The sequence below is a fragment of the Triturus cristatus genome, chromosome 12 (genome assembly GCF_964204655.1).
Source record: "Triturus cristatus chromosome 12, aTriCri1.1, whole genome shotgun sequence".
Taxonomy (NCBI): Eukaryota; Metazoa; Chordata; class Amphibia; order Caudata; family Salamandridae; genus Triturus; species Triturus cristatus.
The window spans coordinates 495,933,334-495,959,176 of NC_140595.1; the positions used below are offsets into that span (position 1 = coordinate 495,933,334).

General features: G+C 42.7%; 1 long non-coding RNA gene across 1 annotated transcript in view; it reads left to right on the forward strand.

Annotated features, from left to right (window-relative positions):
* LOC146776152 (uncharacterized) overlaps positions 1-25,053 on the forward strand; it is a 325,408-nt gene extending 300,355 nt beyond the window's left edge. The window contains exons 4-5 of the long non-coding RNA XR_014972340.1: positions 23,898-23,971; positions 25,017-25,053. This is a non-coding gene — a long non-coding RNA (uncharacterized LOC146776152). The remainder of the gene's footprint in view (positions 1-23,897; positions 23,972-25,016) is intronic.
* The last annotated feature ends 790 nt before the right edge of the window (positions 25,054-25,843 follow it).

A 25,843-nucleotide genomic window follows, 5' to 3' on the forward strand; every position in this document is an offset into this window, starting at 1 on the left:
GGATCGCAATAAGGTTTCCAGTTTATTTTGTACAACTAAGATTTCCAGTTTTTTTTGTACATTTTGGTTGCGTGGGATTTCAGTCATACAATGTAAAGGGGAATATTCTGCACCCAATGCACTGCTTTCTGCTAACATTGCACAACATTAACATGCAGTTGACCACTTTGTGAGAAGAAACAGAATGGAAATAGTGCACTTGGTCTTTCATTTGCTGAATTGCATGGTAGACACTGTGGGGAATATTTATGGCAAAGTAACGCAACGCAGAGCAGAAAGTCACTTTGCTGCGCTGTGTTACACAGAAAGGGCAGGAATGCACCATATTTGAAAGAATACGACGCATTCCTGTCCCTGTCGCTGCGCTGGTTATGTATTGGCTGCCTAGCGCAAGCGCAGGAACCCTTGCACCATCGTGAAAGGGGGCCTGCGTTGCAGACAGGATTATATCTGTGCAGGAAAAAAATCCTCAGCGGCAAATTCGTCTTTCTCTGTGTGCTGGAAAGAGGAAGCAACCACGACAAATAAAGATATTTCTTCTTGTTACGCCTCACCTGGGAAGGCATATCTATTTGGTGCATTCCCAGGTTTACCAGTGAGGAAATTCAAATGCGGCCCCATCTTTGCTTGTAACACCATTACGCTGTTGCCCTCACTCAGGCCCCTTCAACCTTCATAGCGTTTCTTTCACGTTCTATACTGTTACACATATTACACGACCTTTCCTGTTTCCCCGAGCTAAGTCCATTCTGAGACCCGGCTCGAAGCAACTAATCCCCCAGATAACCATCTCTTGACCCTTGGTGACCATTCTCGGCCTCTCCAGTTGTTTTACGAATCACCATCTTCAATACGCAAACACGTCCTGTCGTAAATTAATTTAACCAAGGAATGGCTATGCCACCTGACCTATAGGGTCGGGTAGAGAACACGACCTTAGGGAAGGAATTTCTATTTACCATTATCCTGTATCTTGTACAAAGAATGTTTTCTTGTGGATGATTTGTATTTTTATTGCACATTGCGGGGGTTGTTGCTTTAGGGGATTCAAGCGCTACAAAAGACTGTGAGCCACGGATTGAAGTGGCAGTCTCCTGAGAACCTACCACTGATGTACTTCTAGGACAACTGTACCTAGCTGCAGCTAGTAAATTGAAGTTCCTATGCCAAACAGAGTGTTCCGTGTCTCTGTAATTTGGAAGGCGAACTCGGAAGATTTCAGGCGTACCCTGCGCCGCCAGGCTTAAAAAGCCCGGTTCTTCAATTGGTGCCCTCTGTGAGGCCGCTTCAGAGGTCGTGGGTCCAGCCCAAGGATCATGAGGAGCCCCGCAAGGAAATTCCGGAGGACGCGCACCACGTGATCGACCCCTGCATGTCGTAAGTGGATCGAAGGTTTTTTACCGTGTGGCTTCTCCCTTCCAACGGCTGAAAAGACCTGCTGCCCTGACTGCGGCCACGCTTTGGCTCCATTGGTAATTGGTATCGCGAGACATCAGACGGACCTCTGTTGGCGTACGGAAACATCTGGTTAAGTTAAGTATAGTGGCCACTCCTTTGTCTTTGTTTTGTCTTTGTTCGACTTTTGCAAAAGCCGAAACCGAGGGGTGAGTGCAGTTTTTGTACTATAAAGTGACTAATTAACCCCGTGAAGTTTGTAAAGAAACTATTGTGGTAGCGATGCCTGGTTTCAGTAAGTTTGGAAGATGGTTTTGTTGTAATCGCGATAGGGCTTCCCGACTGGAGGACTCTTGTCCAATTCCTCCGGCCGGAACTCCCACTTATGAAGTGTATTCTAAACATGGTATTGGCCCCATAGCTTTTAATGAGGCATGGGTTCGCTATACTAGGAAAGATGGTGTTTTACGATGGCCACAGAACGGCAGTTTTTAGCTCAATATTTTAGATAATTTGGAGAACACTTTGTTTAAGCGAAAAGCCCGGCCGGCTATGTTTGACTATTTTTGCCTATGGCGTAAGGAGGCCAAACAGAAAGAAAAAAAACAAGCTAAAAGAGATAGGAGGGATATGTCTATTTTACAAGCTACGCAACAGTTTAAAAATAATGAAACCGATCATGCGATTGAGGTCTCAGATAGGCAACATCGTATGGCAATAGATAAATGTTATCCGGTGTTGCCAACTTCCCCTACAGAGAAAAATGTGGACCCTGAGAAGGATCCTTTAATGTCCCATCTGTTGAGATTACCCCCGCCCTATGCGCAGGGAGCTAATGTACCTTTTGGATTACCACCTGCCCCCGGAGCGAATGCACCTTTACTATTAGCACCTGCCCGCCTGTTCCGCCTGTTGTCCCACCTGTCGCTTCTCAATCGGTTCCTGCACCCCCACCACAGCTTTCTTCGGTATTACCGAGCTCTCCCTTACTTTCGGCTCCCTTCGTAAATGTTACTCCCTCTTCTGCCCCGCCTAATATTCTGTCTCCTGTCCTAATGACGAATTCTCCCTCCGCTCGGAGGTGAATGATTGATACCGTTTCTGGCCTTTTGTCCCCTCTCTTTGGGACATTTCAAATGACCCCTGTTCCTCCTCGTAGACAAACTCGTAGTAAGCTCCCAGGTCCGGAGGAACGGGAAGTGCTAGACCTTCAAGCCCGACGGTGGATCACGAATGGCCCCCAGTATAGTGTGCAAAATATTATGGTCACCTTTTAGCAGTGGGAGGCGCCAACGCAGAGATATGTTTTTGATACTATGAGTAACATTTTAAGTCAAGAGTGGGAGGATATGGGATTGGGACGAGCCCCTCAGGGCCTGCTCGATGTACAGACCGAGTTTGATAAAGGGCTGATTGTGGGCGCAGAGGTTGGGGACGCGGTAGGAACTCTTGTCACTTTTAGAATGATGCTTGCCTGCCGGTCCTTGCCAAAACATGATTCGTCCGTCAGGCGAAAATTAAAACACTATCCCATGAGAGAGGTTCCCCCAGTGTGGAGAGAGGAGGTTGCAGCTCAGGGTGCTAATCCTATTATACCTGCTCACTTTTAACGTGTGTGGGTACACGTTCCTTGGAAACGATCTGAGGTATTGGCCCTTAAGCAGTCCTTACCGGACCCCCGTAAAAATCCTGCTGGGTACTATAAAGAGTTGTCCCAAACTGTCGATGCATGTATTATGAATTTGGCCGATATAGACATGCTAATGGGTAATGTGGTCCCACAACCGTTATGGGCTAGGATTCGGAAGGAGGACCATGTGGGGGAACTGGGGGATGATTGGGCTGCCATACTCGCCGCGGACAGACTCCAAGTGGGTGGTGCCAAACCTGAGGCTCTAATTACAGAACTCCCAGCTAGGATCATTGTCTTACTGAAAACTATGATGCCACCTCTGCGAGTTAATTGGGATAAGTTAGCAGCTTGTAAAAAGAAAGCGGATAAAAACGTCTCTGATTTCTTCACTCGTTTCGAGGAGACGTTCATCGATCATAGTGGTCAGGATATGAGCACGGAAGGTGGCCAACGGTTGTTTGTAGACAAATTTGTGTCAAATTTGGTTCCGGAAATATCTAATAAATTGAAGAATTCTGAAAGTGCATGGGCGGTTTCCTCTTCGGCCCAGATATTGGCTACTGCCCAGTACTATGAAAATAGGGATAAAGAGGAAAGGGAGAAACTTGATAAAAAGACCAAAGAGTTGAAAACAAAAGTTCTTTTGCAACAAGCTTATCCTCCTCGCCCTGCTCAACGTGAATATCAGCCGTCTCCACAATTCCAGAGACAGTTGCAGAGGTCTGGGCCTTTCGTTCCCCGACCCCCACTGGGCCAAAATCAATGCGCTTACTGTAAAGAAGAAGGCCATTTAAAGTATAATTGCCCGGTTTTGTTACAGCGCACAAGCGGTATTCCCGCGTCACGAGGCCAGGGTGGTTATCAGTCAGCACCAAGAGGTAGAGGACGAAGTACGCCGCCTAATAACCATCGTTCCATGCCCCCTGGAAACTCCATGAATTATTTTGATCAGCAAAATGCTCAGTCTACCAACTATTACAACAGTGATTACTATACTGAGGATGTGAGCCAGAATTCCCAACCTAGCTAGGACAGCCATGGACAAAGTACGGGAGTAGTATCAGTTCCAGTGGACCAAAGTGGGCCTTATGTTGATGTGGAAGCACTAGGTGTTACAGAGCCATTCCTATTAGACACTGGTGCAACAAAGAGCTCTATGATTCACTCTAAACTCCCTGGGGCACCTTTGTCTGGCTGTACAAATGTTTCTGTAGGTTTTTCTGGCGCCCCAGTTCAAAACCCAGTTTCATGCCCTTTGCCCATTTCAATAGGTCCTTACAAATTGGAGGCCCCGCTCCTTTTAACAACTGGTTGTGGTGAAAATTTGTTGGGCTTGGATTTATTGAAGAGATTGTATGCGACATTACACTGTTCCCCTTCTGGTGTACGTCTTACCTTAGGTAAGAAATTGACCTCACCGATGTACTTGTCTAAAGATCAGCTTCCCCCTGAATTACAATCTCTTCCAGCCACCCTCTGGGCCACCGGCCCCAATGATGTGGGCCTCCTGCGGATTCCTCCCTACATTGTAACACTCAAGCCTAATACTAAATTTCCTCCCATTACACAATATAAAATTTCCAGTGACAGCGGAAAAGCTCTTTTGACTATAGTTCATGATTTGGTACAAAACGATGTGGTCGAAGAGACTAGGGGAAATGTATGCAATAGTCCTGTTTTGCCTGTTTTCAAATGAACCAACCCTTCCCAGCCACCTGTCTATCGTTTTGTGATTGATCTCAGAGAGGTCAACAAGATTGTGGTACCTCAATTCCCTGTTGTCCCGGATATTAATGCCCTGCTGACAATGATACCAGCCTCAGCTTCCTGGTTTTCCGTCATTGACCTCAAAAATGCTTTCTTCAGCATTCCCATTGCTGAGGAAAGTAGGGATATTTTTGGCTTCTCCTTAACAGGCCGAAGCTTCCGGTTCAAGTGAGCTCCTCAAGGCTATTGCGAGAGCCCCTCCATTTATAGTCAAGCATTGAAATCACAGCTCGATACTTTGTGTTTACCTCCAGGGGCCACTCTCATTCAATATGTGGATGACCTGTTGGTTGCAGCAGATTCTGAAGACACTTGTAAAAAGGCTACCATTTCACTGTTACGCCACTTATCTGACCACAACCACAAGGTTTCACCATCAAAATTGCAATATTGCTGCCAAGAGGTTACCTACCTAGGTCATCTCTTGTCAAAGGAGGGACGGCGATTGACCCCATAACGTATCCAAGCAATTGCCCAAATGCCTATTCCATGTACGCAAAAAGAGGTGCGTGCCTTTTTGGGTATTACCTCTTATTGTAGACAATGGATCCCCAATTTTTCCCTTCTGGCAAAACCTTTGTTGGCACTCACTTTTAAAGATACACCACACCCGCTTCCATGGATTGCGGAATGTCAGAAAAGTTTCACTGATTTACGCACTGCCTTGTGCTCTGCCCCTGTGTTAGGTACTCCTGATTACAGTAAGCCTTTCACACTCTATGTTCATGAGAAAGAAGGTTGCGCGTTATCAGTTTTAACGCAACGATTTGGGGACAAGCAACGCCCCTGTGCCTATTTTTCGGCCACGTTAGATCCAGTGGCCAAGGCATTACCTAGCTGTTTGAGGGCTACAGCAGCAGCGGCAGTTTCCATTCGCCAGTCTGCTGGATTGGTATTAGATAATACCCTTATTGTCATGGTACCGCATGCAGTAGACACCCTCCTGAATAGAACAAAGACCCAACACCTCACGAGTGCACGCCTTTTGGGGTACGAATTGACGCTCTTGGCTAGCCACATACACATTAAGCGATGTAATACCTTGAACCCGGCAACATTGCTGCCAATTCCAGTAGAAAATGACACTCAGGAGCAACACGACTGCTTCCTCCGCACGGAGGAAGAGACAAAAGGCAGAGTTGATTTAAAGGATACTCCACTCCCGGACCCGGATGGGACCTTATGGGTGGACGGTTCTTGTTTTAAGCTTCCCAATGGTGAAACGACCTCAGCCTATGCAGTCACTACCTTATACACTGTTATAGAAACAGCGCGTATTATACATAACTCAGCCCAGGCAGCTGAATTGATAGCACTGACTAGAGCTTGTGTGTTGGCTGAAGGAAAAAGGGTGAATGTGTATACTGATAGTCAGTATGCGTTTGGAGTGGCCCATAGTTTTGGCCGCCTGTGGAAGGAAAGAGGGTTTCTCACATCCCATGGCACTAAGATACAGCATGGCCAATTGGTAAATGACCTCCTTGAATCACTCACCTTGCCCACTCAGATAGCGATTGTGAAGTGTAGTGCACATAAGAAGATCACTGATGATGTAGGTCAAGGAAATGCTTTCGCAGACCACATAGCGAAAGAGACAGCTAGAGACACTACAAGCCGCATGTATGTTGCGGGCTCTACTAGATGGGTTGCACAAGGAGGGATGTGTGAGAATACTGTGGACAGTGTGAAAATGATCCAGGCAGAGGCCACAGAGAAAGAATTGAGTACGTGGAAAGAAAGTATAGGAAGATTGGATGTGACAGGGTGCTGGACAGACTTGTCAGAACATCAACGCTGGTTGTTACCAGATGCTTATGTACTCCCAGTAGTTACCATGGCACATGGTCCAGCCGATATTAGCGCTAAAGGTATATGCAAGCTTCTGGCTCCAGTATGGAAGAATGTGGGGATCCCTAAATGTGCAGACAATCTGGTTAAGCATTGTATTGTATGCTTGATGCATAACCCGGGGAAGGGAACACCAACACCAGCAGGACACTTTGCTCCCCCAACTTACCCTTTTGAGGTTTTACAAATAGATTACATCCACATGGAACGATGTAACAATCTGAAGTACGTTCTTGTTGTGGTATGTGCCTTCTCCCGATGGGTAGAGGCCTATCCCCTGAAAGATAATACTGCTCTATCCACGGCAAAAGTCCTTCTGAAGGAGTTTCTGCCAAGATTTGGGTTACCGAGAATTATTTGGAGTGACAACGGAAGTGAATTTGTGGGTCAGATCATGCAGAAAGTATGTACAGGCCTTGGCATTCAGCAAAAATTCCACGCAGCAAACCATCCTCAGTCAGCAGGTTTGGTAGAATGCTATAATGGCACCCTTAAGCTTAAAATGGCGAAAATACAAGCCAGCACGGGTCTTGCCTGGCCTGATACCTTGCCCTTGGCTCTCTTATCCACCAGAACAACCACCCATTCCCGTATGGGACTTAGTCCTTATGGGGTTGTCTTTGGCAGCCTGCAAATGTTTGGGGAGTCCCAAGGCCAAAGAAATACTCAGAGATAGAGCATCCATTGTTGATTGACTATTTACATGATCTAACCACTAAGTTACGTGTCCTTCACCAACAGGTACAAGATACTTTGCCCCAGGCTTCAACGGATCCTGGTCACACCATACGGCCGGGAGACTGGGTCTGCGTCAAAAACTTCCAGAGGTCAAAGAACTTGGAACCTCGCTGGAGAGAACCTCGTCAGGTACTACTGACGACGCGTACTGCAGTAAAGGTGGTCGGCAAAAAGAACTGGGTACATGGGGTACATTGCAAGAAAGTGCCCCTACCATTGCCTTATGATCAATGGGTTCATAAACGAATTAGTGACTCTGAAACCGGAAGAGTACCAAGATTTGGACTATTCAGCGATGCGCGTCTAGACTTTGCCGGAGCAGGACAATACGACGACGAGGTCCTCCAGACAGCTATACCACCGGCACTGAAATTGGACACTACTAAACCACATCTCCTTTTCCAAGAACAAACTGTACCTGGTTCCCAGAGGTACGATTTGAGGCCCAGACTGAACAAAATACCTCAATAGTGCTTCATTGACTTTGTCTTTATCCCGATTTCCACATGATTGCAGGGCCGTGATCGTAAGTCTCAGAATTGTGACCCAAATGTGGCTCTAGGCCTGTGGGACTTGTAGGAAAGTATAAAGAACTACAGACATTCACAGCTGAGTGAAGCAACCTCCCCTCACGGGCAATATTTAGAGCTGGAAATGACTGTTAACAAGGGAATGGACAAAATACAAACAATGAGCACAAAGCATTGTAAATTACTGCATAATCGTTTTATAGTGGTTTTAATAATATTGATTTTGATATGTATTATATTGTCTTGTATAGGATGGGGACTACACGTAATTTTTACACAGCCTACTCCCAAAGTTACCATTGAAATGCATACACATGTCACTCTACCACCTCATGTTGAGTCAAGAAGGAGTGAATTCCGCAACAACACATTTGTTTCCATGCTACACCAACATCAATTGGCCACTAATGCGACGAACTGTTGGGTTTGTGGTCTTCTGCCAAGTTCTGTGAATACTGGAATGCCATACATTACCCTTCCTTTTTCATTTAATGGCTCTTATAGTGCATGGTGGGAATTAAGCGCCAGTTGGGTATTTTCTGGAGATGGGGATACTCGAGAAGTAAGGAGCTTGGGAGTACATCTATACCATTTATGTTGGCGGGACAGAAAAAGGATATATGGGACGGATAGTGAGAAGTCGGAATATACTGATCGCCAAACCAAATCTACGGATTTGTATTTTTTGCCCTCTAATAGAACCTCTCGAAAAGGACAAACTTTTCTAGTGGTACCTGGACAAGCACCATTCTGTATTAGGAAAGGAGGGTTAGAATATAAAGGTACAAGCAATTGCCAACATATTGTGACATTGAATGGGACAGATTGGCCTTGCATGGTTCCCTCACGTAATACATACTTCGTGTGTGGAAATAAGGCTTACACTTCTTTACCTGGTAATTGGAGAGGCACTTGTTATATCGCTTGGTTGTTGCCCCCTACATATATAGCAGATGCCAAGCATCATTTACAGAAAAGAGGGGTGGCGTCTGACCAGGATACGTCAGGACAAGAAGTCGGGGATGTCTTGAAAGGACTCCTTCCATTCTGGGGCTCAATAGCCAACAGTAGAGACATAAGACAACTAATTCGAGTTGTAGAAGCCACTGTCAATGAAACAGCTGGAGCTTTGAGTAACATCACTGCAGAACTCGCTGCTGACCGCCTCGTCACGCTTCAGAACAGGATGGTATTAGATATCATCCTTGCTGACCGTGGGGGCGTATGCAGATTGATCGGATCTAGCTGTTGCATTTTTATTCCAGACAACGCCCCTACAGTATACCAAGCCATCTCTAAGCTACATAAGATCGCTGAGTCCGTTCACCAGGATGAAGGGCATTGGTCTCTGATGGGATGGTTTGGGGGACTACTGTCTACATGGGGATGGAAGATTCTCACCTTTGTCGGAGCGACTTTGTCCATTCTCTTCTCATGTTGCCTTTGCCTACAATGTGGTCCAGCTATATGCGGGCTCTGCGCCACCCTGTGTGTTCCCAATCCGGTATCACAGAAAGCAGCGAACACAAAGATAATGCTGCAACAACAGCTTGTAGAGTTCATGGCTATTGAAGACGATTCAGATTACCACCAGCCTCTGGTTTCTTTGCCTGAGTAATGGCAAAAGGAGGGTCTGAGGAAATTCAAATGCGGCCCCATCTTTGCTTGTAACACCATTACGCTGTTGCCCTCACTCAGGCCCCTTCCACCTTCATAGCGTTTCTTTCACGTTCTATACTGTTACACATATTACACGACCTTTCCTGTTTCCCCGAGCTCAGTCCATTCTGAGACCCGGCTCGAAGCAACTAATCCCCCAGATAACCATCTCTTGACCCTTGATGACCATTCTTGGCCTCTCCAGTTGTTTTACGAATCACCATCTTCAACACGCAAACACGTCCTGTCGTAAATTAATTTAACCAAGGAATGGCTATGCCACCTGACCTATAGGGTCGAGTAGAGAACACGACCTTAGGGATGGAATTTCTATTACCCATTATCCTGTATCTTGTACAAAGAATGTTTTCTTGTGGATGATATGTATTTTTATTGCACATTGCGGGGGTTGTTGCTTTAGGGGATTCAAGCACTACAAAAGACTGTGAGCCACGGATTGAAGTGGCAGTCTCCTGAGAACCTACCACTGATGTACTTCTAGGACAACTGTACATAGCTGCAGCTAATAAATAGAAGTTCCTATGCCAAACAGAGTGTTCCGTGTCTCTGTAATTTGGAAGGCGAACTCAGAAGATTTCAGGCGTACCCTGCGCCGCCAGGCTTAAAAAGCCCGGTTCTTCACCAGTCCTGTTAAATCTGGGAATGCATCAAAAACCATTGGAGTTGCGTGGGAACACACAAACAAATCACATGAAACTCCTCCCTGGTGCAGAGTAACGCAGAGCAGCAATTTGCTCTGTGTTACATTACTGGAGATTTAAGAAGCCACTCAAGGGCCACGCACACGCAAGGTGGCCTTGAGTAGCTTAAGAAATCTCTTTTTTAAGTTGTGTGGCTCTTGCCCCACGTTGTGTGGTGCAAGAGCAATGCAACGGAGATCGTAAATATGCCCCTGTGTTTGCACAGCATCTACGATGAATCCTGGACTTTTAGTTGCCCTGTACTCTGTGAACTTATGCAGCACGGCTCAAAGAGACCATTTCTAAGAATGTGCATAAACCTGGCTTCATTATATTCATAAGGCAGGATGCCCCCTGCAACTGCCTGCAAATTCAGAGATGAAGACCTGCAGGGGACTGCATGCCTTTCTCTCTGCATTTGCATAGCATCAGTATAGCAGTCCAGTTGCACAGTGCAAAAGAGGCATCATTGAGAGCATGAATGTTTCCATCTCACTACTAGCTGTTCCACTCATACAGTGGAACCTGTACCACAGGCACAGCTTCCACATTGTGAACAGATAGTGACAGCTATCGGCAGACTGTAATCTTTCAGTGGTTTGTAATTGGGGGAGCAGATGCTAACCATTGCTACACATCTTTAGGAGTTGCAAATTAGGCACGAAGTCAATAGCAACTGGGAAAGATATTTGCAATAAAGATCTGAAGGTACCCCCTAACATATTACTTTTAGGTTTTGGAGAAAAGGGGAAAACCAAACCATATCCAAAGTACCAAGCACTCCCCAACGACTTATATTGCTTTGCAAAGGTTCTCTAGTGCTGTCCATTGTATCTATTTAACATTCCAAACTCTTGTTCATTGTGTTATCTATCTTTTTATTACATTATTATTTTCTTTTTTCTCCTTTGTCCAAATGTGCAAAAAATATAAAAGACATATTTAAAATTTACATTAGTTCAAAAGTTCAACAATTTCATCCCTTGATATCAGTGATCATTGAATAGCTATATTTTATCACTTCAAAGAATAAATCATAAATCAAAACATGATATATCCCCCAAATTTCTTTATATACCGCACAAGCAGTCTGATCTATCATACCACCACACATCACCACCCTCTCATCACATACATCCACCACCCGCCTAAATAACATAAACTTTAAATAACACGGAAGGCACAACTCAAAAGATGTCCGCAAGAGTGTTGTAGGCGTGGGTATCCAAACAGCGGGGTAAAAGCATGTTTCGTGGCAATTTTCAATTTACAGCCACCTTCAGCAGGACCACTCATATAAGGTATAAGGGTGAGTGGTTAGGGAATAGCTGATATGCCAAACAGCTAGTGTGAGCTTCCTTACTTTACAAACAAATTAAAAATATATAGGTATCCCAGCAATGGTCTGTCAAGTGGGAATCCATGAGAGAGTACGCATCATTGTTAAATGGATACAATGGACAGCCCTAGAGACCTCTTGTGAGCCTTTGCAAAGCAATATAGGTCGTTGGGGAGTGATTGGTACTTTTGATGTGGTTTGGTTTTCCCCTTTTTTCCAAGACCTAGAAGATATTTGCAACACCAAATGCCACTTTATGTATTGCATTGCAAATTTGGTTTTTGCAAGTGCATAGTTTGCCAGTTTGTGCAGCTCAACTTTTGATACAAAAACTGTTTCTGCATATCTCCCACTGAGCCTAATAAATACTGACTTTTTAGTGATATCAACACATAAATGTACTATAGCAAATAGTTGGTTAGAGTTTGTGAATATGTTTTGCATGTATCTGTTTGTCACAATTATTGGACTGGAGACTCACTTTAGAGTGAGGACTTTCTGTATGTCAAATGATGTGACTGAGGCAAGCACAATAAGGTATGTAGGACCAGATGAATTACTATCCAGACTGTATAACAGAAATTTTATTACACAACTTCTGTCATGCAACCCGGCTAAATCGATGAATTTGATGGCAAAGTGGCTGGTAGCAATGATCTGCAGAAATCCTGCCTCACTAATATTCCTGAGATCAGGTTTCCTTCTGCATACCCTCTTGGCCAGCTGTGATATCTAAAGAGACAGCAAAGCTACTTCTCTGTATTCCCACAGTGCCAATAGTGTGACCTCTGCCCCTTAGAGGTATATGGAAAGAAGTACCCAAAAAATGGAACATTTCATAATGGACATTGGGGTGCATGCAGCAGTCTATGGGACCACTGACTTCCCCCAAATGTCCACAGCTGTCACTAGTACAGTAGAGTCTGTCCATCTTTGACAGCTTACAAAGAATGCCATTTAGAACAGAATTTGCAAGGTTCAGTAACTTGTAATGCATCAGGTTCCTTTTGGGTCTAGGAAGTTGTGTGTCTGGTGTTATGTAGGGGAGAGCCCATGGTGCCATCACGTGGCTAATTGACGGTAGCTCAGGGCTTGTAAGTATACATTATTAGGAGGGAGAATGAATTATAATGCTGTTCATCAATGATCGTAGAGAAGCAGCCCAGACCTTTGCTTCTCTAAGCCCTCCTGGTCTGCCTGGGCCCTCCTGGGACTGTGCAGTACTCAAGCCATGATTGTGCACTCAGGACAGTGCTGCACTTGAGAAATTTGCTTTAAGAAATGGACTATAGAGTGAACACAAGTGGCATCCATTTTGTCTTTGGGCCGAAATGTAGTTAAATCAAAGCAACTTGTAATTTTCCACTTCACAAGAAATGGTTTTGCCCTTCAGTTTTTTTTCTCAGCAAAGACCTTTATTTGTTTTGCAACTCACTGACAAAGGAAAAATGACCGTTTGGCCTCAATTTTCTTATCTGTTTGTGACATGGAACTGATAACCACAGAACTAGGAGAACGTATGTAGTATCCTGGTTTCAATGCGGTTCATGCTCTGCCAGTGAGATTCTCTCAGAATGATGTAATATGGAATGTTGGGAGTGAGAGGCTACAGTTGAGAAGGGCTGAGCAGCATGCTGGCTGCTCCTGGTGGGGCTGAACTACCAGATCTGTAACTACTACAATAAATACTCCTGAAATACTACATCCAGCCTGGAGTCCGTTACCACAACGTCTAACCACTGATACCAAATGCTTATCATGTAAGGACAGACCTTTGTTCCAGCCTGGGGATGGCACAGGAAAATTCCACTGTTAAGCAAACTGGTATGAAGTCGCATAGCCCTGCTTTCAGTTTGGTATAAATATGAGAGGCTAAGTGTTGATATTTGTCCAGTCTACAAAGGCCATCTGAAGTGCAGTGTTGTACATTGTACCCATTAAGAGCAATAAATGGCTTTTGTTCAAGCTTGCCTCCTACTCTTCGCACTTTAATTGTAGGTGGACAGAGTGGTATTATCCAGAGTATAGGGGAACGCTTACCACAAATGGCGACTCTGGTGGGACCTCTACGTGGGACATCAAACAGCTCTTGACTCTGTGGCCCAGAATCACAGGACGTTCAGCGTCCCTGCCGAGACAAGAACCCGGTTCCCATAAGGATATCAATCAATCACCTACGGTGTCAGTTAAAAGGAGAAAAATATATCTTACTGTACAAAGCCAGGTAGCGATGTGGACAGTGACCAATATTTTGTACTTATACATTTAGATGTACTATTTTCTATAGTAGAATCACTGCACATGGCCATTGCAGTGCTTCACAACTAAAGTGATACAGAACAGCAGGGTGTAATACCACCTATCCATATCGGGCAAACAAAAACCTAAAATATAACAGGGAAATATATACAAGAATGATGGGAACTGGAAGGGGAGGAACAAGATTAAGAGGAAGGAACAGAATTAGACACTAAGGTAAAGTGCATTTTTAGGTTTTCCTTAAGGATCTAGGCTTCTGTCACAAAGCGGCTCATGTAGGCCCTGCTTTTTCACAATCAAAAATTTGCAAGATATACACTGTCTAGAAACCCCGGGTCATCTAAGGCCAATTTATTGAAAGTTCAAGAATTCTAGGTTAGGTGGAGGATCATTTTCTATTCCAACTGTGAAGGCCTGGAATCTTCCATCACTTGCTATCAGATCTGAATCCTCCCACTTGCAGTTTTGGAATTTTTTTAAAAACGTATTAATTTGGCAATCAGATTTCCATGTAGGTAGTCATTGTTTAACAATGTTCTCATTCTGGCTACCAAGAAAATGATTAACCCATTTTTTCAAGTTCTGTTTTCATTCTTTCCATGTAGTCAGTCACCTTTGGTCTTCTGCTGCCTCATCAATCAGCTACAGAAAAGAGGGCTTGGATTTTTTGTTTTTCGTTTTAATTTTCAGCACTGCACTCGGCGGATTAATATAAAAGATTCGACTTCGGTTTTAGTTTGAACATTTCTATTTCATTTTATTAAATATATATTGTATACTTTCACATTATTTTCTTCCTTAAAAAGGAACTTAGGCACCTTGGATTCTAATTTTAAAACTGAGATTTAGAAAGCGTTACTTGGGCTGTTTTATATTTCCAATGTATGTAAATCGAGTGATATCTGTTTCTCGTTGTGTGTTTATCAAGGCCTTATATAGCGCAATATGCTGTATTCGTGTCACAAAATTTTAAAAAAAAAATGTTTAAATTTAGCCGTAGGAAGAAGCACCAGATATTATAAAGACACCTCTTTTACACAGCTGTACATTTTTCCTAAATAAAAGGGTCTGACAAGTATGTACAGCACACGTAACCTCCTCTATGTTTTAGATTAATAAATGTTGACATATTGGGTGAGTTATCAAAATTATCTTTTGTTGCTCACTGACGTGAAATCCCTGTGCGAGAACAATACATTGGTGTGTCAATCCACTGGGATTAACACTCATCATATTGATTCATTTTGTGCAATGTTGGTGCTATATTGATTTCATCGCCTTTTTGTACGAGATCAGTACAAATGGGAGTGTCTGCACGATGATGTGATGTGCCTCTTAGAGCACTTTAAGGCATGGGCAAACGGGGCTGTTGCCTAGAGCTCCCACTTTCCTAAGGGCCCCCTGGAAATGTGGTCTCTTTCTCTCTTTCTATCTCATAACTGTCTGTTTCTTTATCTCGGCCTCTCTCCCCTCTCTGCCCACCTACCTCTCACGTTGTCCCTCCACCCAGTGTCATCCTAAGGAATTTTGGGGCCCTGGGCAAAGCATATTTCAGATGTTTTATGCAATACTATTTTTGAAAGTTTAAGTATATTTCAATATTGTTTCCCATCCTGCGGGTTTGAATTAGTAGAAAAAGTATAATAGAATTCAAAGCTGTTCCAAGCAGGGGTCCCCAAAATATGTCTTGGTCGTAGCCCCAATTTTTTTTAAGATGACCCTGGGCCTGCTGCTTGAAACGAGAAAATAAATTTGAGCCGGAAAGCGGGAAGGGCAGAGAGAGGGATGGGGATGGAGTTACGGTGAAGATGCAGTAGGGCTACAAAAAGAGAGAAATAAAACAATAATCTTTGCTCGCAAAATATTATCTAGCACAACATCAGGTGCATGTATTCTCATCCATAAATGTGAACAATGAAGGGCATGCATTCTTTGGCTCAAAATGTCCATATGGTGTCTATTATAAAATCATGGACATTTACTATGTGACAATAATAATCTATTCATACTCTGTGGCAACATGATGAGCGTTTGTTGTCTAAGAAAAAAATGGGATGTATTATTTGATAAAGTGATGGGCATATTCTCCAGAAAAATGCAGGACACAATTCTTTTGCCATGAGATGATCAGAGGATGTCATCAGAATTTACTGTAAGGATCGCATAGCTGAGGGAGTTATTGCATGGTCAGAGTCTTCAATAAGAATGTGGCGAATAGTATAAGAGCAGGATGGCACAATGGGCTGTGGTACCTGTATATAGTTGTCAATGATTGTCTCCAAAAACATCAGCTAATTTGGAATTAACATTGGAAAATATAGGGGGGCATCGCTTTACCACTCAAGATGGAGGATGCCACTCTTTGAGGCTCCTGAGCTGAACACCCCATTCAGCTGTCAAAATCCACCCAATCCTCTTAAGTCTGAGCAGCAGCAGTGCAAATTCAGTCACTCTGCTTATCCAGAAGCCCAGCGCTGGCCTGAATTTCTGATTTGAAGCTGAAGTCCCCTGCACTTCAGAAGGCAGAAGCCTGGGTCACTGCATGGGAGGCTAGTGAGTGGGAGGACTCAGCGGTGCAGGACGTTATCACTGAGGCTTCAGAGCAGCTGAAAGGGAGCCATCCACCGGCCTCGCTCACATCGGTGTGGAAGTTCCGGCTATCCAGGGCTCCTATAGTCTGTGACCCCTCCTAGCTGCGGGGTGAAGTGGATTGAACAGGGGCAGACTGATGTTCATCTTCACCCAGTTTCAGAGGCAATGAATGAGTTGGGGCTTGGGCAAACAGAAGAACCCACCAGTGTGTGCCACATTCTCAATGAGGGGCACAATTAACTCTGGGAGGAATTTTCCATAAGGTTACATTCTAGACCCGGGCATTAAAGATGTGATGGGTGAAGAAGTACAAGAGGCTTACCATGTCTAGTCGAGGTGAGCCGGCAGAGAAGAATGCTTTCGGTGCTTGTGGTAGACCGGCTGGTATAGTCTTTCCAAATCAAGTCCACATAAACCTTCTACATGCAGTGCACACCTCACGACTGCCTGTGCTCCGCATACTACCAGGACAAAATAAGGGATCTTGACCTCCAGAGGAGGAACGGATCTGGAAGGGCCTCGGTCAACAAGTAGGCTGCCTCCCTTGACCAGAGGTGAGAGGAAACGTATTACATTTTACAGTCAATACCACAACTCACCACATAGTACCCAAGCAGAACTACCAACCCCAAGACAGGCAGTGGGTGCCTGAACATGGTAAAGGATAAAAGCACAGCAGCTCCAAAGCAGGTTAACCTAGATAAATTCACCAAAATATTATCTGTGCACTCAAAACTCATCCCTCTCAGCAGCAGAAGCAGAGGATTTAATGAAACTGTCTGAGGACTATAAAGAAGCAATGTACATCATACTTCAGGCCACTGAAGCCTCTATACAAGCCCTGAAGGTCCAAATTCGGTCAGTAGGAAATTATTTTACCTCCCTATGCCAAGACTTGAGAAATGTGGAGGACCGAGTCACCGAAAGGGAGGGGTGAATATCATAACTGGAAGACGCGGGAAGAGGTCTTTGATACACAGCTCAAATGTAAAGGCCACCAACCATGAACTGTGCTGCTGCACTGAAAATGCTAAAGGAATATCGTAGCACTGCAGTTTGACACTGGTGGACTTCCCAGAGGGGGTAGAGGGGAAAAACTCCACCAAGGTTGGAGAGGATTGACAGAAAGCTAGAATACCAGGAAATCAGCTGTCTCCCTGTTTCCTGATCAAAAGATCCCATTGTGCACTCGGCCGGAGTCCTCCCATATGGAGCTAACTCGCCCACTAATTGCTAAATTCCAAAATCACAGAGATCGCACCTAAATCCTAAAAACGACTAGAACGAACAGGGAGATGCTGCACAAGTCAGGAAAAATCTTTTAGTCCCAGACTACATCAAACTAGTTCAGCAACAAAAGGAGGACCTGTAGTCACATGAAACAGAAAATGAGGCAATTAGCATCTGCTACATGTTGATGCTCCCAACTAAACTGAACGTAATATTGAACAATAAGGTCTTCTTCTTTGAGACTACATGACAAGCATGGCCCTGGGTAGAAGAGCAGAATATATCGTCCGAGTCACCTGCAAGGGAGCAAAGAAACCACCACAGACATAGAACCTGCCCAAGGAGAGAGGCAAAAGGAGAGACACAAGCAGAGAGCGATGACGTAGGGGCCACCAGCAAAGACACCTCAGACGCCGAGAAGGAAATGGAGCAAGAGACACATCAGCCACCTGTAACAAACAGAACCGTAGAGGCATAAGAATGATACCCAGCATCTGTTTCACAAAGTTAATAAGTGGTCTTTCCTTTCCTTTCCTTTTTCTTGTCTTCCTTCACCTCTTCTTCCTTTTTTATTTGCCCCTTTTCCTTATGCAAAATGATTATACTTGTTCAGGCCGACGGACGCTTCTGGGTTGGAAGTGTAGGAATGGAAGAAGGTTCCGTTGTTGTTTACAATGTTCACTCTTTGGTTGCAGGCAACAGCACCACCAACAAAACCACACCTATATTATTGTTAATAACTATCACAGCACAAGGTAGGTAGCAAGCAAGGGCAGTATCAAGTGATATCATGTAATCTCAATTGGGTTGATAAAAAAATAAAAAGAGGAGCAGTTGTGCTGTATGTTCAATGGCTGGCCTCTGCCTTGTTGCTACTACAAGAGACATATCTGCTGCATACAAAATACACATTCCTTGGCAGGCATGGTTACGAAAGGGTATATCACTGTGACTTTATCCACGGATCTGGGGGTTGTAAACCTTCTCAGGAAATCCTTTCCACTGGTAAAGAAGGCAGTACACATAGATGAGCTGTCATGGCGATGGGGCTGCTAGAGGAACAACCATTGACACTTATTGGCGCACATATCCCTCCTACTCTAACGAAAACCACGTTACAATCACTCACACAACTAATAGCAGATTCTGCAATAGGGAAGGCACTCATCGAGGTAGACTTCAACACATTGACAGACACAAGATATGACACATGCCAAGCTCAGCCTCCCCTAGTTCCACGCACATCCCTAAATCGGCTAAAGCTCTGGATCTCATTGACAACTGGCACAGACAGCATGCAACAGATATGCAATTAACTTACTAATTGTGTCTCCATGGTTCCCATTCATGCATGGACTATTTATTCATCCTTTTTGGGTAATAAATCTTCCAACCCTCCTCAGAGCGACGCAAAGTAAACACAGACACCAGGCAGGCTTCCCTCACAGTCCTGACCGTGGAGGTGAAGTAGGTTAAATGCTCCCTCATTCTACCAAGAGGATTGTCTAACCACTCACCCATATAATTGACAATACATCTCCGAGATGGAGGTGTGAAAGGTTGTGACAACTAAACATTTTATAGCCAATGGATGATGTCTTTACTGATAAACTCAGGGAAAGAACTACAGAGTACTTTGACCTAACCTGTTCTCTCTCCGGCTACCACTGAACACATATATAACCCCCTCAAGAATAGAAAGTGAGAATCAATTGTAAATGATCTCACTATTCAATCAATCAATCATTATTCACACTCTACAACAGGCTGACCAGAGAGAGCTGAATCTTCCAATTACAAGAGGGGAAATCCAGCAAGTTATTATAGTAATACCCTTTAGGAAGACCCCCGGGGTCCCAATGGTTTCCCTTTTGCATTTCTTAATCAATATTCCTCTTTACTTATCACGCATTTGAGGGCAATGCTTGATGCGCTCCCTGCCATATGACCTATGAGGACAAATAATATTGGTCATCCTGAAACAACCAAGCCATCTAATGACATCTCCCCATAACATCACAGCTTCCGAGAGGATGGCCCTTAAAAGATTGAATAAGGACTGTAACATTGTAATTAGAGAAGCTGATAAGGGGGGGAATGTGGTCATAATGAACCACACTGACTACATACAGGAAATCTCAAGACAACTTAGTAACAAACAATATTATTGTGAAATTAGGACCAACCCTGTTCCCACTATAACCATTATGATCAATGCTAGATTAACGGAATGGAGGGAAATTGGTCTCCTAACTGAGGATGAGTACAGGTAGCTATGGGTGGACTGTCCGTCCTTTCCGTGCATCTACATTTTACCAAAGATACACAAGGGCGGACAGTTCCCCCCGGGTAGACCCATCATTTCTGGCGTTGGATCGCCAACTGAAAAATTGTCCCAGTATGTGGATTTGAGACTTCAGAAGCATGTCCCTAATCTACCCTCGTACATTAGGGACAGCAAAGACATTCTTATGAAATTTAAAGATTTTGATTGGTCTGAAGATCTTATATTTGTTACCCTTGATGTAGAGAGTCTCTACACGTGTATAGATAAGAACTTTGGGATCAAAGCAGTCCAATCTTTTCTGGATAAAGAAGATGCAACTCTGTTCGATTACAATGAAATGATTGTCACCATGATTGACATTATCTTGTCAAACAATGTCTTCCTTTTTGACAACTGCTGGTTTCAGCAGGTGCATGGTACTGCAATGGGCTCCAAGTTTGCTCCCTCTTATGCATGCCTCTTTATGGGGTGGTTTGAGAGAGAGCATGCTTGGGGAAGAGGTGCCTCCCCCTGGACCAATTACATCGTGTACTGGGGGAGGTACATTGATGATGTGATTTGTTTGGGGTCCGGCTCAGTGGAACATCTGCATCAATATGTGTCTTTCTTAAATGACAACATCTACAATGTATAATTTACAATGTCATATGACAGGGAACGTATAAACTTCCTTGACATACAATTTTATATTCAACATGGTAAGATACAAAGTACACTCTCTAGGAAAGAGACATCATGTAATTCTGTGCTACATGCCACGAGCGCACATCCCAGCTCTGTTAAAAACAACATACCCTTTGGTGAGATGACAAGGGTTAGGCGGACATGTAGTGAAGATGAGAATTTCCATACTAACATCAAAGAGGTGAAAAATTGATTTGCTAAGAGCGGGTATGTACAAAGTGCTCTTGATAAGGTGAAGCACAGAGTTTGTAATCTGAATAGAGGTGATACATTAAAGGACAAATCGATCTCTGTTATAGTTAAACCAAAAGCAAGATTCATAACCCAATATACAGTACATAGTGGTGCCATTTTTAACATTTTTCGCAAACATTGGCATATTTTGAAGGATACCCCGGGTCTTAAGGACTCGATTGAGGACAAACCATCGATTACATATAGGAGGGGGGTATCTCTAAAAAATTATCTTTGTCCTAATTATGTAACTACAATGAAACCAACCCAGACTTGGTTACCGGCAAAACCAAATGGCTTTTATGTATGTGGATCATGTATTGTATGTCCCTTTGGCAAAAATAAGACCCTCGACTTTTGTTATAATACATCAAAAAGATATAGTATAGATCACTTTCTAAATTGTAATACGACTCATGTGGTCTATATTTTGGGATGCAGGTGTGGTACTATCTATGTTGGCAGCACTACTCGCTGTCTTAAACTGAGAATACAGGAGCATCGACGAGCAATCAAATCTAAGGATGATAGATACCCTATCACAAATCACTATTCTTGTGAGCACCCGGAAGATTTGTCCTTTTGGTTCCATGCAATAGATCATATGCCGGTGCAAAGAAGAGGAGGTAACAGGGACCTGTTACTTAGACAGATGGAGTCAAAATGGATTTGCCGCCTTAGGGCTACCCATCTGGGACATAATACTGATGGGGAAATGCACTATTTCTTGTAGATATTTTTTATAGACATATTTTAGATTTTCCTGGAATTTGGAGGGGTTAAATAACATCCTGTGTCTACGTATTGTATACAATTATGATGATCTTCAAGTGACTGTATTTGTGTCCTGTATCTATGTACCGGATACAAATATGTTGACGCTTCAGCAATGGTATTATACGTTGGACGAATGTAATGTTATTGAGAACAATATGATGAAATGTGTATCAAATAGGGAATTCTAATGTGTTTTGTATTGCTTGTTTTCATCAATTCATGTTTACCCTTTTTCACACTTTGTGGTTGTCTACTTTTTCTTTAATTATATACTCTATTGTTATTAATTTTTTCCTGTTTTTATATGTTTGTGTCTAGTACCTTGGAGAACCGAGCAGGGACTCTTTTTAACTGTCCGGAAATATGACTTAGTCCCAAAATGATTTTTTCTGGTTTCTCCTTCATTAGTTTATAGGTTATGTATTTGTATTAAGAAATACCGTCGTAGATATGGTTCTAGCTTTAGTGATACCCCTTATGATATTTAGGGTAATATATGTTGGCTTGCTCCTTTAGGATGGTTTGTGCGGGTAGTTCTAATTTGGAATAACCCGAAGGAGGAACATTATAAAATTGATGAATGAACATTTAATATATATATAAAAATCGCTAATACTTACGATCAATAGTGCTGAATATTATGGGTTTCTCCTTTTATCTAATGCGTCGTTCATAATGATTTGGTGGTAGGTTCTTAGCAAGAACTAGCAACGTAATATGGCTCTCGTGTGTGCCAGTAAAATTAATACGATAAGAATATGTTTTTAAACAATAAACTAAGCACGGATGTTTCTTAAACTGGGACAACTCGATTGTGCGCAATAATAGAAATACAGAGTCGATAAATCAGTACATATTAATATTTTCTGGTTACGTATTATGGGTTTCTTCTTTATCCTTATAATGTGTTGTTCATAATGATTTGATGTTAGAAACTTGGGAAGAACTAACAATTCAATATGGCTCCCGCGCGTGCCAATAAAACATACATGATAAGAATATGTTTTTAAACAGAACACCGAATAGGGACGTATTTTATTTGGAACGACTTGACTGTTCATGATCACGGACATACAAAGTTGACAAATTAATACATAATATTACTTACGGATTAGGTGTTTGATATTGTTGAATTTTGTGCTTCTCTCTTTTTAATATGTTGTATAATACGACTCGGTGGTAGTCTTTTTATGAAAGTTAGAAATCCAATATGGCCCCCGTATATGCCGACAATATGAGTGCAATATAGGTATTGGTCATATGAATTATATCACATGACCGGATGTTGTTATTCAAGCCGGGCACATTATGGCGCGTTTCACTTACATTCAAACTACGGGAAGAATCACGTACGAGTCAACATTGACAAGGTAAGAGGTCATGAGGTTTTAATAACGGGCCCCATGTGATAAACCGCGTTGATAGCGGACGTATGCGCCGCTGTTTGAAATTATCAATCCGAGTGAACACGAGTATTGAAAGGATTGTGCCCATAGTGTTAGCTGTAAAAGAGGGGTGGGGAGTGTGCTATAACTTACTCACAGCGCGTATTAATAATGCACCTCTTGCGTAATACGGGGTTGGTAGCTGACATACGTGTTGTTTTTTGGTAGCGGGGGTATGCGCTGCTGTTTAAATTTATAAACCCGAGTGAACGCGAATATTGATAAGACTGTGGCCATTGCCTTAGCTGAAAAAGATGGGTGGGAATTTGCTATAACTCACCCATAGTATGCTTTAAATATTGAGCCCTACACGTAATATGGGGCTGGTAGCTGGCATACGTGGCATACGTGCTGGGTTTTGATGTTGTCAATCTGTGTGAACGCGAGTGCTGGCAGGTATGCGGCTATTGTGTTAACAACATAAAACTGGTGGGAGCTTGTTTATAATATGCTCCCCCAAGTATATGATGTTAACAATGGGGACTCTGGACGATTAAAACAACTACTGGGTTGAGCGTGCGTATGTGGAATACTGCTGTAATGAGATGTTCGGGTTGGTTTTGAGCCAAGTAAACTAACCGGGGAGGTGAAAGCTTTGACATATGATCAAATTATATTAATTATTTAACTTTGGCTTTCTTGGATTGACCAGTCAGTTTTTTATTAATACAAGGTTTGCATCTATATATTTTTGTACAGCTTGATCATTCGGGTAATGATTTACAATCTAGTCGCTTTGGAAATAAGGGAGGATTTATATAAATCTGTATCTTTTCTAGGACTTTTTTTTGGCAGTTTCTTAATACTTGGATTGTCCTATATTCAGATGAAATTGTGATTGGGAAACACGAAGGTAAGACGATATTTTTATACGTTCTTGCATATTCGTGTATGGTCTTTAAGATCTCTGGTTAAGATCAAGATTGTGATATAGTTATTTCTTTATAGTGGTGTGAGTCATTTTGGATAAGATACTTATGACATGGTCTAATCTTGGATATTTATTTAGTGGTTAGGACCTGGTTTTTATTTTATTACCAGAAGTGACAAAATTGGAACATAGTGGGACGCTGAAATTACCATATGATTTTTGGTAGGTCTCATACTTACATATGACCTTTACTAGGCTTTGGCAGATCATTTGGTATAGGAATTATATTGTCAATTGATCTCTCCATAAACAGGGGGGTTGGATAATGATTTCAATGGCCGTTAGTGCAGTTATCTATTAGATTCCTGCACGTTCTCTTTTTATACAGAATCCGATTCGTCAAAGGAATTTGATCAACATTTAATAACACCTTATGAATAACTGACAAAAATTGGTTGATTAATACTTGATGTTGATATTTGTGGTGAGAGCTCTATTTGGCTATATGGTTTACTTTGATATATCCTTGATACCTTGATATCTATTTCTGTCTAAATTCTCTTGTTCTTGTGCTCTTTTGTATTTTTTGAATACATTAGGAAATGTCTGTCTTCCGTTGTGTATTATGTTTTTTTGATATGAAGTTTTTTAGATTTGATGGGTTTGAATTTCATTCTGTTAAACTTATTATTTTTTTCCTTTCTCTTTTCCTTCCTTTCTTCTCCTTTTCTTTTCTCCGTTTTTTTCTTTTCTCTTTTTCTCCTTTTCCTTTACCCTTTTTCTTCTGTCACTTGTAGTTTTTCTTGAAATGAATATTGTTGCTGGCTTGGATATGCTTTTTTGGATGAGGCCCTTTGCTTTAAAATATATTCTTTTATAATTCCAGCAAGCCGTTGTATCAGTGTTATCAATTTATATGTTGTATGTGGATACATGTGTATGCACATTGTCTATATTTATGTATATAATGTTTTTGTATTTCGTATGGTGTATTTAGTCTGTTTTTTTATTTGTATATCTCTTTCAGCCCTGACCAAGCTCCCTTTGGAACGAAACGCGTTGGCTGATGTTCAAATCCTAATTCTAAGATTCTTAAATAAATTAATAAATATTTTGGAATATACTTGGACCTACTTTGACTTCATTTTGGTGCACCGTCCATCAATTTCTGAATCTAATGAATGTGTGTCATACTGCCTAATATCTTTAATCACCATTGAATCAAAAATACTGGCCATATTAACCAAAGCAGTACGCTTCCCCAAATATGTCACCGATAGGTTACAGGTGGTACAGAATGCGGCAGCTAGACTGCTTCTTAAGATACCCAGGCACCAGTCAGTAAGGGTGTCCTTGAGAGAGCTACATTGGCTTCCTGTTCAGGCCAGGATTAAATTCAAGTCCCTCTACCTGGCACACAGAGCCATGTATGGTAGAGGTCCCGCCATGTTACGAACTTTGATCTCCCACTATTCACCCTGCCGTTGTCTCAGATCAGGGTCGAATTTTTTGATGAACATTACTAGAATCAAGAGATCAAGGTGGGGTGGAAGATCGTTCTCACACCTGGTGCCCAAACTCTGGAGCAGTATGGACCCAGAGTTGCAATTGATTGGAAATTAACAGTCTTTTAAAAAGAAACTTAAAACATGGCTGTTCCCCTAATTCTCACACCAGATAGTTTCCTTTACCTGTTATAGCGCTGGGATTCCTGTGGGTAGCCATGCGCTCTATAAATCCCTAAACCTAAACCATAGTGCACGAAGATCAAAATGGTTTTATGTCATACAGGAGCACCTCACATTGTTTAAGGTATCTCCGTGTCATACTGGCACACATAAATGAACTAAATGA